This window comes from Poromitra crassiceps (assembly GCF_964638095.1).
Source record: "Poromitra crassiceps genome assembly, chromosome: 23".
NCBI lineage: Eukaryota > Metazoa > Chordata > Actinopteri > Beryciformes > Melamphaidae > Poromitra > Poromitra crassiceps.
Genome location: NC_139639.1, coordinates 13273655 through 13291431, shown reverse-complemented (window position 1 = coordinate 13291431; position 17777 = coordinate 13273655). Strand labels below are relative to the sequence as shown.

At 41.6% G+C, this 17777-nt stretch overlaps 1 long non-coding RNA gene across 1 annotated transcript; it reads left to right on the top strand.

The window, feature by feature from the left end:
* Positions 1-4506: 4506 nt before the first annotated feature.
* On the top strand, positions 4507-17126 carry LOC310796686. The gene is made up of 3 exons (XR_014553694.1): positions 4507-4593; positions 7136-7219; positions 17072-17126. It is a non-coding gene; the product is annotated as an uncharacterized lncRNA (long non-coding RNA).
* The last annotated feature ends 651 nt before the right edge of the window (positions 17127-17777 follow it).

Genomic DNA, 17777 nt, shown 5'->3' with positions numbered 1-17777 from the left:
AACTCCTCTGGATACTTTATCCACCTCTGCATTTACAGTATTTACCAATCGCACGTAGTGTTGGGTAAGCAGACATTAACGTTATACAGTGATTAACAGTGTCTAATTCGTTTCTTCCAGGGGTAGGCGCCGTCCAGTACCGATGGGACACACAACAGAGGATTATGATTTGTGACGATCAAAGCTATAATATTCTGTTCTCCTGAGATTAACGCTAAACTACATGTTACTGCTGATCAGTTGTTTCAACATAGGAAATTGCCATAACACACAAGCCAAATGCTGACATGAGAGATTTGCTTTGAACAAGTTGTAGCCTAGCTAGTATCTGCCAGTGACCGGAGAATATTGTTATATTTGCTTGTTTTAATGCTTTTGTCAATAAACATTGTCAACAAAGATAGCCTTGTTGTATATTATCATGTATCTGAATGTCGCAAATATGATCGCGCAGAACGATCCATTAGTTGTCTGGTCAGAGGCAGGTTGGATAAAATGATCAGATGTGATATAAAGATTGTTGATGTCGAGTGAACACGAACTACGAACCGAAGATTGGACCATGAGGACATGACGACGGAGAAACAAGCGATCAGCAGTCTGCTTCAATCAACGAATGCTTTATATTTATTGAAATGAAATATGGTGATATCTGGTGGTCTGAAATTACTCTCTCTAGCTAGGCTAACTGGCTCATATTATGTCATATTATTGTAACGTCTGAATCAGCGTTTCATAACTTTATAATAGCCTAACGTTACTGTATAGCCTGGATGACAAATGCTACCCATCCTTCCATTGGTGTATGCTGCCTTTAGCTTGTGGTATTATGGTACAGTAATATTGTCTAGCTACTAGACAGACAAGTTTATCTGAAATCAGGGTGACAAGATCCCTGCTGCTAGCTCGTCTGCCTTTCTGTGTCACAGAGTATCTAGCATGTTTACAGTATCTTAACAGACTGCATTACATGCTACACCATGCAAATATATTTCGATATAATTCAAACAATGGTTCCAATCCTTAACCATACCATGGTGGGCTGGACTGTGTATTGCTGTGAAAAAGTTAAATTTGATTGTTTCAAGTGTTACACGTGGTTACACGTTATATTTTTAATTGAGCTTTGTGGAATACCTCAACACAATTGTGTATCAGCTTTAAATGTCCAATATATACAGCATTAAACAAACGACCAGCAGCATTCAAATGTGCAAAAACGTTATATTTATTGAAATGTGGTGATCATGTCACAAGTCACATTACATAACGATATAGCGTTAGGTGTTCTTTTGATCAACAGACCTCGGGGGCTCTATACTGTTGCTACGTTGCTAGCTAGCTAGCCGCAGATCAGCTCTGAAGCCCCAACTTCAGAGCTGCCCGTCCACTAAAACCCGATTTCGATATAGCGTTTTAGGTGTTCTTTTGATCAACATACCTCATAACGGGGATCTATACTATTACGTGTGTCTACTAACATCATTAAAATATCATAAGGGTAACGCTGTTTCTGTTATTTTACTTTTAATCTCTGGCTACGTTGCTAGCTAGCTAGCTAGCCTGCCTTGGCAACTGGTTGGAATCATCTGGTTTCCTGTGGCTGGTGTAAATCAAAGAAAATCCCGCCCCCAAAGTTATAATTTTTATCGGCTCTTTTACTCGAAATGGGACCATAATTTAGAAAACGGAGCCCAGGAGAGCATGAAAAAGACTTGAAATTGTTTATTCAGACCATAAGCTCATTCGGAAAATGTTTATTTAAGACACAGAACGAGAGAGAAGTCGGCTCATTTTTACATTGGAGCCAATGTACGTGTCGTCACTTCCGGACCTGACGTGCGCCCCCCTGCGGACTTTTCGAATTAATGGAATTTCACGACTGGCTTCATACATTCCCTAATTCTGTTGCCCACTGGTGTGTGCTCATAGGGGGGATTTGCATAGGAACAGTCTGTGAGGAGGAGAAGAGCTCTGCGCTGCCTCCTGCGCCCTGAGAGGAAAATCAGAGGTGCTGTAACTTTCAACAAGAATCACAAAAAGCCCCAAAACGCAAATTAAAAACGGATTTCATTGCGCGGTTTATCTCTAGTTAGACGAGGGAATTACGTGGAGAAATCTCGCATTGTGTTACCCCAGAGCGAGAGGTTTGTCCTCACTGTGCTGTGTGCTGAGAGCAGCGAGGCTCTTTAAACGGAAGTTTAGACAAGCCACGCACACACACATGGGACAAAATGGGACAAAAATAATTAAATTTCTAGTTCGCCACTGAATGGCCAAATTGATATAACTATCAACAATTTTGAGCAACACTCTTTCCATACATGCCACCAGCGTTGGCTAGTTGTTGATATTTATAAAGATATTGCCCCTCTCAAAAAAAATATTTTTGAGGCGGTAGGCAAACTGTAATAGCGTCCATTTCCGAAAAAAAATCTTGACTTGAACACAGCCAAAGAGTTTAGTATAGACAAGAGCATATGTCATTTCTTGGTTTTTTCCATAGGTATTTTCAAATCACTGTTCTGATTAGGCATGGGTCGATTTCCGGTTTTACCGGTTCGGTTCGGTATACGAGCCCAAACCGGTTTGATCACGTGCAAACCGAAAAAACCTAAAAAAAAAAAAAAAAAAAAATTTTTTTTTTTGTTTTTTTTTTTTGCCAGTCCATTCTGATTGCACTATTGTTCGTATTAGCCTCTTCTCAAGTTGCACTAGTAGGCAAAAGTCTTATTTTGTTTATTATGTTGATGTTTGAAGAAAAGTTAAGCTGAATAGTTATGAGAAATAAAAACAGTGTGTTGTTACAGTTAAAAGGTTCTGCTTATTTGTATTCAGTGTTCGTGCTGGTTGGCAGCATACCAGCTTAGAGGTGCATTATCGCCACCAACTGCAGCCACTTTGATACGTTTTTTTGGGGAATATCGAACCGGTTTCAAAATGTTCAAACCGACCCATGCCTAGGCCCTATATTGTGTGAATTTGTGAGTTTTGAAGTTTATAAGGCAGCTCAGCTGTAAGCCAATCCATTCTGATTGCACTGCTTGTGTTTTTATTAGCCTTTTTCTCAAGTTGCACTATAGGCAGAAGTCTTATTTCATTTATTATTTTGATGTTTAGAAGAAAAGTTGAGCTGAATAGTTATGAGAAATAAATACAGGGTGTTTGTTACACAGGCGTCCTGCTTCTTTTTATTCAGTATCATTGCTGGTTGACAATACCAGCTTAGAGGTGTATTATCGCTATCAGGTGGACTGAAGTTGCACTACAGACAGTTATGGGCCACACTCGGGAGCCCTGCTTGAATTTTTTTTTTTTTTTTTTTTTTTTTTTTTAAATTACAAAAAAAATCGGTATACCGGTTCGATCCGGTTTAGACGGCAATATCGAACCGGTTTTAAAATTTTCAAACCGACCCAGCCCTAGTTCTGATACATATCTGGGGGGTTAGTCCCCCTTTAAGTACCCCTTGCTCCCTTCCTCCTGTCCAGCATTTTATAAGAACACGGCGATTGCCATATTTTAGACCTGTTTTTAGCGTTTTATCTGGGACATTTTTATTTATAGTGTTGATCTTAATGGGCCCTTTTACCCCCAGCCACTTTTAAAATATTCCGTAGTTCCACCTGCTGTCACCAGGACCACTGGGACTTTTGACTGCTATTGCAGCACATCCCCCTAGCCTCGACCCAATTACTGTGAGATTTGTCGAGCTTAATACCTACGGGTTCCTATCACGAGTGATTAGCATGCAGAGTGGCTATTAATTTGCAGTGGATGTTTTGCAGTGGATATTTGCCTTAAAGTTAACTTGAGTGGCAGTGGTGGCTGACGCTGTGTTTGATCTTTAAAGGATACCGGAGAGCAAGCGGGAGGACTGAGACAAGTGGACCTGGATCTTCAGTCAGTGGAGCTGGGCTGGGTCACCTATTTTTATAAATAAACATTGTTATTCCCTTTTTACCTTGGTTGTAGTTTTTATCTCTGCTTACTCCTGATTTTAAACGAACCTGTGCAGCTTTTAATCTTTCAGAACTAGAGTTCCTAGGCTCTGCTGCAACCCTAGGTGGCGTTGTCGGGCAACATTTTATTAAGGACCCTTTTAAGCATTTGTAAAAGTTGGCCACGTTGGCCCAATGTATTTTTCTATTTCATAAATTAATTAAAAAAATCCACCTAAATCCCCATGGTATTCTCTAAGATAACCATGTATATTAGATTTTAATGTGCATGGATGATAATGGAATTATAGGCTACATGACCCCCTTTTTTCTACAGAGAGCAAACAGAGATATATAGAGAAAAGAGAAATGTTTATACACACACACACACACATATATATATATATACCGTATATATATATATATATATATATATATATATATATATATATATATATATATATATATATATATATATATGTCATGGAGTAGGATGACAGAATGTAAATGTTTGGGTGAACATATCCTTTAATGCAGGTGCAGTGAAGAGAAGCCACTCCCCTGGGTCAGAGGTCGTGTTCCAGCCGGCAGTGTTGGGCATTCCTCCTCCTCATGTGCTCCGGTCCATCCCAGCCAACCACATTAACAAACAGTAGGTGTTGTTAACACGTTCACTGCCGTGGACGAGATATCTCGTCAAGCAGAAACCAACGGTTGACTGCCAATGACGAGATATCTCGTCCAAAAAAAAATATATATTTTTTTGACGGTGGGACGTCGATCAACCCCTTTTACATCTCCTATTAAAATATGGGAGGTATTGAATGTGTATAATCTATTTTACCGACCCACTAAGTGGCGACAGTGCTCTCCAGACGAGAGAAAGCCAAGCAAAAACAGCCGCGTGAGGAAGCCATTCTCATGAAAATGGATTGGCGAAAACGCTTTCGCTTTCGCGCAGGGAGCTGGCGGTGGGGGATTGCAAATTTGCATAATAGATTATGGGTGCAACACACTTTGAAACACGCAGCATAAATAAGACCAGAATCGCAAAAGCTTCATCAAAGCTCTCAACCGAAACCCCAAGAAATGAGCGAGCCCATCCAGACTCGCCCAAAGAGTGGCCGCCAGCAGACAGGCAGCAGCAGCAGCAGCAACTCGCTTGTGACACGCCCGCTGCAGAGCCAGGGAGGCAGGAGGAGAACACACACGGAGGGAGGAGTTTGAAGGAGAGGGGGGTTTCCTGCTGTTATGGAGGAAATTACTGTTCAAAACTATTGTTTAGATGTCTGACGTCTTACTGATGCCAAAAATGAATGGTTAAAGTGACTGTTCTATCGAATTTCACAAAAAGCCATTTATCTCAGCTTAAATTTTCAGATGCTGAAACCATGCTGTATTCAAGTGCTAATGCCTACATAACTACTAACTCTACAAACTAACTCTTTTAGACAGAGAAAGCACACATTCTATTAGTTCTTTTGAGATATTTTGTGTTCACAAAATCTTAGCAGAAAATAATCCTCGGCTGTTGAAAGATGAGCCAGAATCCTCAAAAAAAAACCTTGGCAGAAGCTACCTACAGTAAAAAAAAAACGGCTGGCAGTGAATGTGTTAATGGTTCCTGAGTGGCTTGTACACATAGTAAAGTCATGACAAGAAGTGATTTAAATTATGAAAATTTAGTTTTGAGAGTGCACACATACAGAAAGGGTGTTCCTAAAGCTGTGTTCACACCCGAGATATTTATTTTTTGCTCTGTCGCTTGATTCAACCCTTTGGAATCGCTCTGTCGCTGTGTTTAAATCACTCATCAACAGGCACACGAATTGACGGACATCTGGGGGCTATAACGTTACGCAATGTCATGATGTTTGTCCACTACGAGCCACCATAGTTGTTTACAAGCTAAGCCTATCAGCGTGCTCCTAACGTGAGTTATATACCGGTAGGTATATACCAGGGGTACAGTGGTGCAGTGGTAAGCGCTGTCGCCTCACAGCTCGAAGGTCCTGGGTTTGATTCTCACCTGGGACACTGTGGGCGCTGGAGTTGTGACCCCCCCATATCTTCAGTGCCTACTGCCCAGGTGGGCTATCTCGTCGAAAGGGCCTTTCTGTGTGGAGTTTGCATGTTCTCCCCGCACCCCCCAGGGGGTTCCTCTGTACATAACCCCCCCACTAAAAACATGCAGAAGATCGTCATTCGACCAGTGACGACAACATCTGAAGTTGGTCCAATGATGGTCCAATGAAGGTCCCCGGGCGCTGGAAAGAAATAGCGACCACTGCTCCTGGCCTGCCCCCTGGAGGAAAGGACAAGCCTGGATGGGTCAAATGCAGAAGACATATTTCACCGGCCACCGTCAGCATGAGTGTGTGTAGTGGCCGCATGCGTGTGTTGTAGTGTTCATGTGACAATAAAGACGGGCTGCCGTCTGAAATCGTGTTTTTAGTACAGACTTCACTTCATGTCAACTGTCAGCCTGTCAATCAGCTGTCAATGCGGTTTGTTGCCACACAATAAACCAGCGCTTTGTTCCAAGCCAGTGTGATCCTTGACTCACTCTCAACACGGCAGCCAATCAGCGTTGAACAGCGAGCGACTGATGCCAGCGTAATTTCGCTCGAGTTGGGATATTTCATCTCGGGCGACGAGCGTATTTTCTCCCTATCGCTCTGTCTCTGTCGCTCGGACGCCCAGCGATTTTTCTCCCGGGCGAATATACGCTCAATCGCTCGTTTGCATTGACTTTGTATGTAAACTCGATGCCTGCGAAAAACACAATACAGTGTAGGTCAGTGTGAACGCAGCTTAACACCTCTGCCATTTCAAAGAAGGAAGCATTTTGAATGTTCCTCTGAAATGTGGTTGGATGTTTGCTACTTCAGTAAATGTAACCCATTATAGCGCTCAATAAAGAACAACCTTGATTTGAAACATCCACACCATGACAAATGATATACAGTAGATAGTGAAGGTATATAGAGTCATGAAGTGTCTCACTCTTTGCTGTTGGCCTGACCTTGTCTCTTGAAGGCCAAGGTGTGCTCACCACACAGTGAGGCCATTTTTGCAGTTGCTGGTAACAAGAGTTAGGGGGGGAGCATGAAATGGCAAAGGGGCTATAGTGACACTGTGTGGTGGAATTTGCTGGTTGGATCAGAAACAATGGTCTTTTTCTTTATATTCAGATGAAAAAGGGGCTTAAGCGGAAGGCAGACGACTGTTCTACCTCTGACTTGGAAAGAAGGAACGCCGTTGAGCTAAAACAACAGGTTGGTGTTTGTGTCTGTAAAAGTGAAAAGCCGGTTGGAGAATTTAATCACCACTACTTGGCTCTTTTGCTGAACCCAAAACTGAACCCAAAAATGACTTTTCTTTTCTTTTAGTTCAAATACCTGGGTATGCAGTGCACCTGTTTAACTCATTGAGTGCCATGGACGAGTATGTTCGTCATTTCGTTTAGTAACGTAGAGTGCCAAGGACGAGTATGTTCGTCAATTGCATTTTTTGACGGTGGGACGTGGATCAAAGCATCAGGCATCTCCTGTACAAATATGGGAGCTATTGAAGGTGTATAACCTATTTTACGGACTCATTAGGTGGCGACAGTGCTCTCCAGATTACAGAAAGGTCCGGAAAACTGCAGCAAAAAGCAGTGATCAAAGAGAAGCCGATGCATGCTGCAGCCAGAGCCATATAGATTGCTCTGTCTGCAGCTGACGTCGGGCTGCGAACATCAGTCAATCCGCGCACACAACTGAGCTCCTCTGCCTCTGTCTGTCTGTCTGCATATAGTTTCTCCACACGATTACCCACCAGAAAGGCAGCACCCGACGCCGAAGGGCCAAACCTATCCCTGCAGTCCCGTTTGGCATTTCCTTGTCGCGCTGGGAGCCGCCCGGCGCAAAAACGGAGGCTCCGAAAATAGACTGGGTGCGTGTGGGGAGGAGTTTGCAGCTGAGGCGGGGAGAGGGGGGTGGGGCACGCAGGCTCCACAGAACTACACCACGTCACTACATCAGAAAATATTAGCTAGCGTCAGTGAATGTGCTTGAAATGCTGCATTTCACAAAAGGCTGAATATCTCAGCTTATAATTTGAAACCTGTCTTTTTGCTCAAAACAGCCTATCTTCTCCGGCTCATAACTAAAGAACGGAAAATGGGATCAATAAACTTTTTTTTGCAGATGATAGAAGAGAGTCTCCTCGTTCTTTGTGCGTGTTCGGTGTTTACATAGTAATATCACACAATATTCTGTTGCCCTCGAGAAATCACTGAAAACGCTCTGAAACTCTGGCACTGGGAGCTTCCGTTCTCCAAAAGTGGCTGGCACTCAATGAGTTAATAATGTATGCCAAAAAAAATCACAAATCTAATTTATTTAGTTTTTCATACTTTTTCATGTCAAAAGTTCATTTTTCAAGATTTCATTGATAACGGTAATCTACAGTTTGCTGATGTCAGCTAGTACTATCAAATTTCTACCCCATTTCCACCAATCATATCACGACATGCAGCTGTCAATCAAATCTTCATTTCAGGATAATTTTCTCTTCCAAATGAAGTAGAAAATGGTGCCTAGTGCCTGTCATCTGGCCGAATTCCTATCCCATAAACTAACTACTAACTTGGTCAATTGTATGAAACATGAACAAAAAACAAAAACTATAATCTCTAAGAATGCAAAGAAATGTAACTAGCTCGTTAAAACGCGCATTCCAGGAATATCGTATTTACAGAAATAGCGTGAATGGCGCGCGGTTGAGAGCGTGGTAGTCAGGGGTCGCCCCTCGGAGATTCCAGGCGGGCGGGCAGCACCCATGCATCGGATTGTCCGCTCGCTCCGCATGAAGCAGCTGGCTGCCTGGTACTCTGATTGGTTTTGTTGCAATTAGTGAGAGGTTGACCCCAATTTAGTGGTAAAATGCCTGACCACCATGAAGACAGACCACATGTTGCGAATTCCTTTATCGCAAAAGAACTGGGATGTGGAGGCTAAATGACGTCACATCCGTTTTGTTAGCGTTCCATTTGCAGAATACTTGAGCTGGGAAGTTCACTGGTCAGATCCAGTCCCTAGCCAGGCTAGCCATTGTTAGCAATAACAGTTGATAACATGGCATTTTGCGCATACAAACACTGTAGCCTCATGTCCACACAGATATAAGTTATGCAGTGCTGTGTGTACAGCTGATTTAATGAGACACAAACAAAACAGCAGTGCTAAACAATATTACTGTGATTATAATCGTGCATTCCTTTATAACTGGGAACTGGTAATCTTACGACTTCAAAGTTCATGAGCTGGGACGGTGACGTCACCGAGCTGGTATTTCCCATTCCAAACTTGTAGGAGCCTCAGCAGCCCCAACCTCAAAAATCGCACAACAACAGTAGTAGTAATCGTAGTAATGTTGTTTAGCACTTCTGTTTTGTTTGTCTCATTAAATCAGCTGTACACACAGCACTGCCTAACTTATATCTGTGTGGACATGAGGCTGCAGTGTTTGTATGCGCAAAATGCCACGAAATGCCATGTTGTCAATTGTTATTGCTAACAATGGCTAGCCTGGCTAGCGACTGGATCTGACCAATGAACAGGGAACTTCCCAGCTCAAGTTTTCTGCAAATGGAACGCTAACAAAACGGATGTGATGTCATTTAGCCTCCACATCCCAGTTATTTTGCGATTTTGGACAACTCAAGTAGTTACCTTGTGAGCCAATCAGCAGTCACTTCTGTTTTTAGAACAGGTATGGTGATTGGATAAAATATGATGTACAATTAATTTACCATTGAAGTCGTCAACTTCGGCACCAAATGTATTTCGATAGTCTGTACCAACATCTCAAAGAAACTGTAATCTTGTTCCTTCCTATGTATGAGATGCATGCACAGCTTGAAGAAGGCGAAGGGAGGAGATGGTGTTTTTGTCACTCTATCCTCAGGCTTCTTCAGCTGCTATCTATCTGCTCGGCTACACGCCTTGCTCCTCCTTCATCTGTCAGCAAACATTGAATATGGATCATGCATTGATGTGAACAGTGAACACTGCAGCAAATATGCCATGCTTCACTCCCTGTAGACTAGCCAGAGTTAGGAGGGTTCAGACTAGAGATGTAACGGTATGAAAAATTCACATCATTGGTCACATCGTGACCAAAATGATCACGGATATCAGTATTATCACAGTTTGTTAAAGTGTGCTGAAAATGTTCAAAAAGTACTGATACACTCACAGAAATCATTTCACCTGGTTTCATATTGAAAACTCAGACCCAAAAAGGATTGATACGCTCACTGAAATCATTTCTCCAAGGCTGCACGTTTGCATCTGGGAGACGGTTGACAACTTTGGTTGATGATGGACAGTATTTACCAAGTTTTTCAAAGCACAGTAACCATGGTACCACGGTAATCATGGTACCACGGTTTTAACGATCATGAAAATTTGAAACGGTACGGTTATTGTAAGGAATTTGATCACGGTGATCATTAAAACCGGTTATGGTTACATCCCTAGTTCAGACTCTTTTAAAGTCCTCTCAGTGCCCCTCTGACCAAGGCACTGGCTAAAGAGTTGGTGCAGGTGTTGTACTGCTGCGGCTGCCCTCTGCTCTGTGTGTTCTGGATGGATCAAATGTGGAGGATCAATTGCTTCTCGAGGATAATAAAAGAAAAAGTAATCAACCTGGCCTATTTAACCATGGCCAAATATGGTGACTCTCCACCATTCACTCTGTGAGCGCTCTCCTTTTCTACCATCAAGGAGGAGATGAGAGGTGCAGGGACAAAAAAAGCCCTAGTATTCATTTCAGCTCTGTGATCTCAGTCAGTCAATGCCTTGTTATCAGATTCTCAGAGCATTCAGATACATTGTTATCAGATTCTCAGAGCATTCAGATACATTGTTAGCAGATTCTCAGAGCATTCAGATACATTGTTACCAGATTCTCAGAGCATTCAGATACATTGAATCAGATTCTCAGAGCATTCAGATACATTGTTATCAGATTCTCAGAGCATTCAGATACATTGAATCAGATTCTCAGAGCATTCAGATACATTGTTATCAGATTCTCAGAGCATTCAGATACATTGTTATCAGATTCTCAGAGCATTCAGGTACATTGTTATCAGATTCTCAGAGCATTCAGGTACATTGTTATCAGATTCTCAGAGCATTCAGATACATTGTTATCAGATTCTCAGAGCATTCAGATACATTGTTATCAGATTCTCAGAGCATTCAGATACATTGTTATCAGATTCTCAGAGCATTCAGATACATTGTTATCAGATTCTCAGAGCATTCAGGTACATTGTTATCAGATTCTCAGAGCATTCAGATACATTGTTATCAGATTCTCAGAGCATTCAGATACATTGTTATCAGATTCTCAGAGCATTCAGATACATTGTTATCAGATTCTCAGAGCATTCAGGTACATTGTTATCAGATTCTCAGAGCATTCAGATACATTGTTATCAGATTCTCAGAGCATTCAGATACATTGTTATCAGATTCTCAGAGCATTCAGATACATTGTTATCAGATTCTCAGAGCATTCAGATACATTGTTATCAGATTCTCAGAGCATTCAGATACATTGTTATCAGATTCTCAGAGCATTCAGGTACATTGTTATCAGATTCTCAGAGCATTCAGATACATTGTTATCAGATTCTCAGAGCATTCAGATACATTGTTATCAGATTCTCAGAGCATTCAGATACATTGTTATCAGATTCTCAGAGCATTCAGATACATTGTTATCAGATTCTCAGAGCATTCAGGTACATTGTTATCAGATTCTCAGAGCATTCAGGTACATTGTTATCAGATTCTCAGAGCATTCAGATACATTGTTATCAGATTCTCAGAGCATTCAGATACATTGTTATCAGATTCTCAGAGCATTCAGATACATTGTTATCAGATTCTCAGAGCATTCAGATACATTGTTATCAGATTCTCAGAGCATTCAGGTACATTGTTATCAGATTCTCAGAGCATTCAGATACATTGTTATCAGATTCTCAGAGCATTCAGGTACATTGTTATCAGATTCTCAGAGCATTCAGGTACATTGTTATCAGATTCTCAGAGCATTCAGATACATTGTTATCAGATTCTCAGAGCATTCAGATACATTGTTATCAGATTCTCAGAGCATTCAGATACATTGTTATCAGATTCTCAGAGCATTCAGATACATTGTTATCAGATTCTCAGAGCATTCAGGTACATTGTTATCAGATTCTCAGAGCATTCAGATACATTGTTATCAGATTCTCAGAGCATTCAGATACATTGTTATCAGATTCTCAGAGCATTCAGATACATTGTTATCAGATTCTCAGAGCATTCAGGTACATTGTTATCAGATTCTCAGAGCATTCAGATACATTGTTATCAGATTCTCAGAGCATTCAGATACATTGTTATCAGATTCTCAGAGCATTCAGATACATTGTTATCAGATTCTCAGAGCATTCAGATACATTGTTACCAGATTCTCAGAGCATTCAGATACATTGAATCAGATTCTCAGAGCATTCAGATACATTGTTACCAGATTCTCAGAGCATTCAGATACATTGAATCAGATTCTCAGAGCATTCAGATACATTGTTATCAGATTCTCAGAGCATTCAGATACATTGTTATCAGATGCTCAGAGCATTCAGATACATTGTTATCAGATTCTCAGAGCATTCAGATACATTGTTATCAGATTCTCAGAGCATTCAGATACATTGTTATCAGATTCTCAGAGCATTCAGATACATTGTTATCAGATTCTCAGAGCATTCAGATACATTGTTATCAGATTCTCAGAGCATTCAGATACATTGTTATCAGATTCTCAGAGCATTCAGATACATTGTTATCAGATTCTCAGAGCATTCAGATACATTGTTATCAGATTCTCAGAGCATTCAGGCGGTGCTGAACAACATCACTGTTGATCCAGGGTTTCTGGTTTGGCATTAGTTTGATTATTTTTGTTGGGATTATATCCTCTGTGCATCTTTTTATGAAGCCTGTTACCGTTTCTGCATAATCGTCCAGGTCCCATGCAGCCCTGAACTCTTCCCATGCTACTTGGTCAAAGCAGTCCCTCAGGATGTCCTCTGATTGGTCTGACCAGCAGTGGGCGGTTCGGAAGGCCGGGGGGTGTTGCTTGAGTTTTTGATGGTACCTGGGAACGAGCAGGATGGAGGTGTGGTCCGATCTGCCGAAGGGGGGGCGGGGTGTAGCCTTATAACAGTATCGGATGTTCGAGTAGCACTGGTCCAGTGTGCGTTGCTGAGAGGTCGTAGCGGCATGTCTGGGTTTTGAAAGCACAGTAAGTTAAAATGTTTCTCCTCCTCACAAAATGCCTGAAACGATTAATTCAGTTTGTTTTGGTTTTGTGTGTGTGTGTGTGTGTGTGTGGTGTTAGGGGGGCAACTCATTACAAAAGTAACATATTACATGAAATATATTACTTTTAGCAGTAACTCAGTAATATAACTTATTACGTATAGGATTTCAGTAATAGTATACCAGTTACTTAAGTTAACTGAAGTTACAAATTGATTATTTTTCGGGATGGTTCCGGGGTGGCGATGTCATTCTGCTGCTGCTGTTGTTTTGGTAAAAGTAATGCAAAGGTAGTGTAATAAGTAACGAGTTACTCTACATAGAAAGTAATATTGTAAAGTAACTTATTACTTTCAAATTAAAGTAATTAGTAATATGTATTATGTACTATATTACATTTTGAAAGTAACTTGTGTGTGTGATGTGGAGGGCAGCTCGTGTCCTGTGCTGGGTGCAGAAAGAGAGGAGCAGCCAGACTCTGCTCCAGCAACCCTCCAGATCCTGCCTCTTCATCATGAGCCAACTCGTCCGTCCGCAGCCAGAGCGAGAAACAGAGGAGGAGACGAGAGAGGGACAGGGCCATACTGTCAAGTCAACACAATGTCACTTCTTTTATCAGGCTGTTTTCTAACTCAGTGGTTCTGAAAGTGAAAGTGGGGTCCAGGGACCTCCAAGGGATCCTCGAGGGGGAGAAGGATACGATACGATTTTGCATTGGGACCAGTTCTATTGAAGTGGCATGGAAAGTCAAAAATGCTTCCACCCAATAAAACACATTGATACGGTCATGTATCATGATGTAGTTAGGTCATCTAGCTCTACTTTGGACCAAACAGGGGCTTGAGTTGAGCTGTATGCAGCTGAGGGTCAGAGCTAGGGCTGGGTATCGCCACTGACTTCCCGATACGATACAATTCCGATACACAAGGTCCCAAGTCGATACGATTTCCGATACGATACGTTTCGATATCGATATTTTAGTTACAATACCAGTTTTGCTTTGATAATGGAAGAAATTCTCAAAGAACTAATGCTGTAAATTGTACAAGGAAGGAACCCTCTAACCTGGTGCATTATTAAAAAATATTAATATTTACATTCAGAATTGACCATAAAGCAAGCAGTTACATCATGTAATTCTTTTTTATTTAAACATGACCAACATAGTCATTCAACACCTTATCTTTCTTTACAGTCTTCTGTCTCTTTCTTTACAGTCTTCTGTGAGAAGCCAAACAAATTTAGATTTCCACTATACAACAGAATCATTGAACAGCAGCATGCAGTAAACTGTTTTATAAAGTATAAATGCTTTGTAAATAAAATAAAATACAATTAAATACAGCTCATGAACATTTCCAGTTCACAAACATTATAGTGCAAACAGATTTGAGGTCTATACATCTGCCCAATATTGAAATGGATCGAATCGGAATCGAATCGAATTGAAATTAATCGATTCGCAACCTTGTGAATCCGAATCGAATCGATTCTTGAAATTTGAACCAATACCCAGCTCTAACTGAACAGTACAAGTACAACCAAACTAATTTCAGGGTACGTATGGTCATGAGAAACCTGGAAAAGTCATGGAAATTTAAAATGCAATTTGTTTTATAAATATTTTCATGACGTTCATTTGCGCTGAGTTTCCAATAATTCATGCGCTAAGAAATAATGTTCACAAGCATGCAAACACTATCTATCTATCTATCTATCTCTTGGTTCACTATTATTTATACAGTAGGGCTGGGCGATGGGACGAATATATGGGCTATCTGCGATTGAGTCCACTGTCGGTTGCGTGATTTGATTTGAGTTGAGCTTTAAGCAGTGAGAGAGGTGGGGGGGAAGAAACTAAAAGGTGGAGCTGAAACGCGCTCTCCTGAGAATACGAGGCAGCAGGATGAGGGCAGCAGCTAGATTGGGAGCAATGCGTCCTCGCATTTAAAATAACTGCCAAAGTCTGACTGAAGCAAATTAAACTCAAACTATCACAAAGATAAAGCAGCCATCATAGATGAGATTCAGACACTTTTTGCGCGATGAGTTCCCCTCGATCTGCCTGTTTGTCTCTCTGCCAGTGCCCGCATGTTTGTTTAGTGTGCGTGTGTGTGTTGTAAAGGTTGCATTTGCGTTCGTGTCATTTTCATCGCCGTTCATTAACGAGCAGAGCGTGTGTTTAGGCTAGCAGTTTAGGCTGGCAGGAGATACTTAATCCCAACTTTCAAAGTCAGACTAAGAAAGTCCTTTATACATCAGTCGATCCTGAGGCTTAATCAAGAACATGGCCGAGGGTCAGTGGAGCAGTGACCAGTGTGTATGTATCTTTGTATTTTTGTCATGTGTTTGTGTGTGGGACTGCCGCTGTCTTGCAAGACAAATTTCAGTCTGAACTGACAATAAAGTATATCGTATCGTATCGTCCAGGCTCCGTCCCCAAATTAATTTTCATCGTCCCTGACGCTATTTTTAAGGTCCCCGGGATGATGGGAGGTCCTTCGTGTCAAGGCAAGCCCTGGTTGTGTGTGTGTGTGTGTGTGTGTGTGTGTGTGTGTGTGTGTCAAACCACTGCCCCTCCGTGTTGTCATCGTCCATGCTGCTGCACTTTGCAAAGTGAAAAGGGGGAGGGGAGGACAACTTTGGAAGCGTCTTTCACACATAGAAAAGCAACTGATAGAATGTGCACTACATTCTAACGATCTGTCTGGAAAGGCAGATCGTGGAGCCATTCTGATCGTGAACGATCTGAGATCGTCATATCGCCCACCCCTATATTGAACCATATTTTTATTGTATTGATGACATCTCTATCGCAATATATATTGCTATCGTTTTATCGCCCAGCCCTAATGCCTACACTATCACCATGTGGTTATGTTCTGATATTGTAACGTTGTATTGTAAAGGCATTGAACATTTAACAAGATTCAGACTTAGAAAACTTCAAATAGTTCATCACACATGACAAATCATTTCATTTTCACATGTGGGCAGAGTAAGACAAGAAGGGTGAGATTCGCTAAGGTTTGCCAACACCTAAAAAAACATGCGCACACATATTCTCTCATTCTCTCTCTCTCTCGTACCAATTTAAGCCTTAGATTTTATATTTTTGTTCCAACAGCACTTTGAACCTGTCTTTAAACGCTGCCCTTGATCAGTTGAATCAGGCGTGGGGTTATCATCAGTAGGGTGCACCTGGGGTAATGAAGGCAGATGATGTTTTCATTTCATTCAATCATGTTAGAGCAGGAAGAGCTGAAACACATGCAGGGCAGTGGTCCTCCAGTGGACAGCTGAGATTTATTTAAAGTGGACCTAATGTGTCATTCCTACCCCCCCTCCCCCCCCCCCCCCCCCCATAGTGCCTATCATGGAGTCACCATTGCCCTCTAGACCAGTGGTTCTCAAATGGGGGTCCGGGGACCCCCAGGGGTCCGTGGCACTTTGCCAGGATGTCCGCGAAAAGTTTTCAGGATTTTTTTTTTTTTTTTGTAAAAGCTTCATAGTTCAAAGAAAATATTTAATACTTAAATCTAAAATGGTTTCTGGATTACATTCTATTCTAACAAACCTATCAATTTAAAAGTCAAGCACGTGACCATGGAAACAATTAAGCTTAGCCCAAAATCACAAATCAGAATGAGGGGGTCCCCGGTATATTTTCTATCTTGTAAGGGGTCCTTGGCTGAAAAACATTTGAGAACCTCTGCTCTAGACAACACTCCTGTCACTTTTTCCCTCACCAAGGCCACCACCAAAGCGGCTCAGGATTGCCAGTGATGCAGTGTTGCATATCCTTCAGGTGAGAATTGGTCCTCTACTACTATCAATGTAATCTATAATGTGTCCTTACACTCACTACCTTACTGCTGTTCTCTTGAAACTCTTCTAATCCAAATTTAAATGTTTGTCCTTGCATTCAATTTTAGCCAACCTGGAGAGGCGCCCTCTTTTCACCGCAGTGTTAGGGCCTAAAAAAAGGAAAAGTTTGGTTCCTGTTGGTTGTCAGTTGAGGTGATGGGTCGGTAGGGATTTTTTTTTTTTTCCAGTGGCAGCAAGGGATAGATAGGAAATATATATATATTTTTTATTTTCCTTAAAATTACAGCAGCGATGGATACTTTTTTCACAACATAGCCTACATGTACTCTACCACTGTGCTCTACACACGGTTTTATATGAACAAAATATTTAAGTCAATATGAATGCTTCAATGTTATTAAAACGTGCTGTGCACGAAACAGTATCTCGAAGGCGGACGGAGTCGCGGTACTTTGAGCCGTCGAGGGCACAGGTTCTAGCTCTGTCGTGCACTTCAGTGCTAAATACCTGAATTGAAATAAAGCCATGACGCCACTGACGAGCGAACCAAGCTGCTGAGTGGGGGTCGACACAACATCGCTGGCGATATCCATCCATTTGTCAGCTCTGTCCACTTTGCCGGCTGCTGATA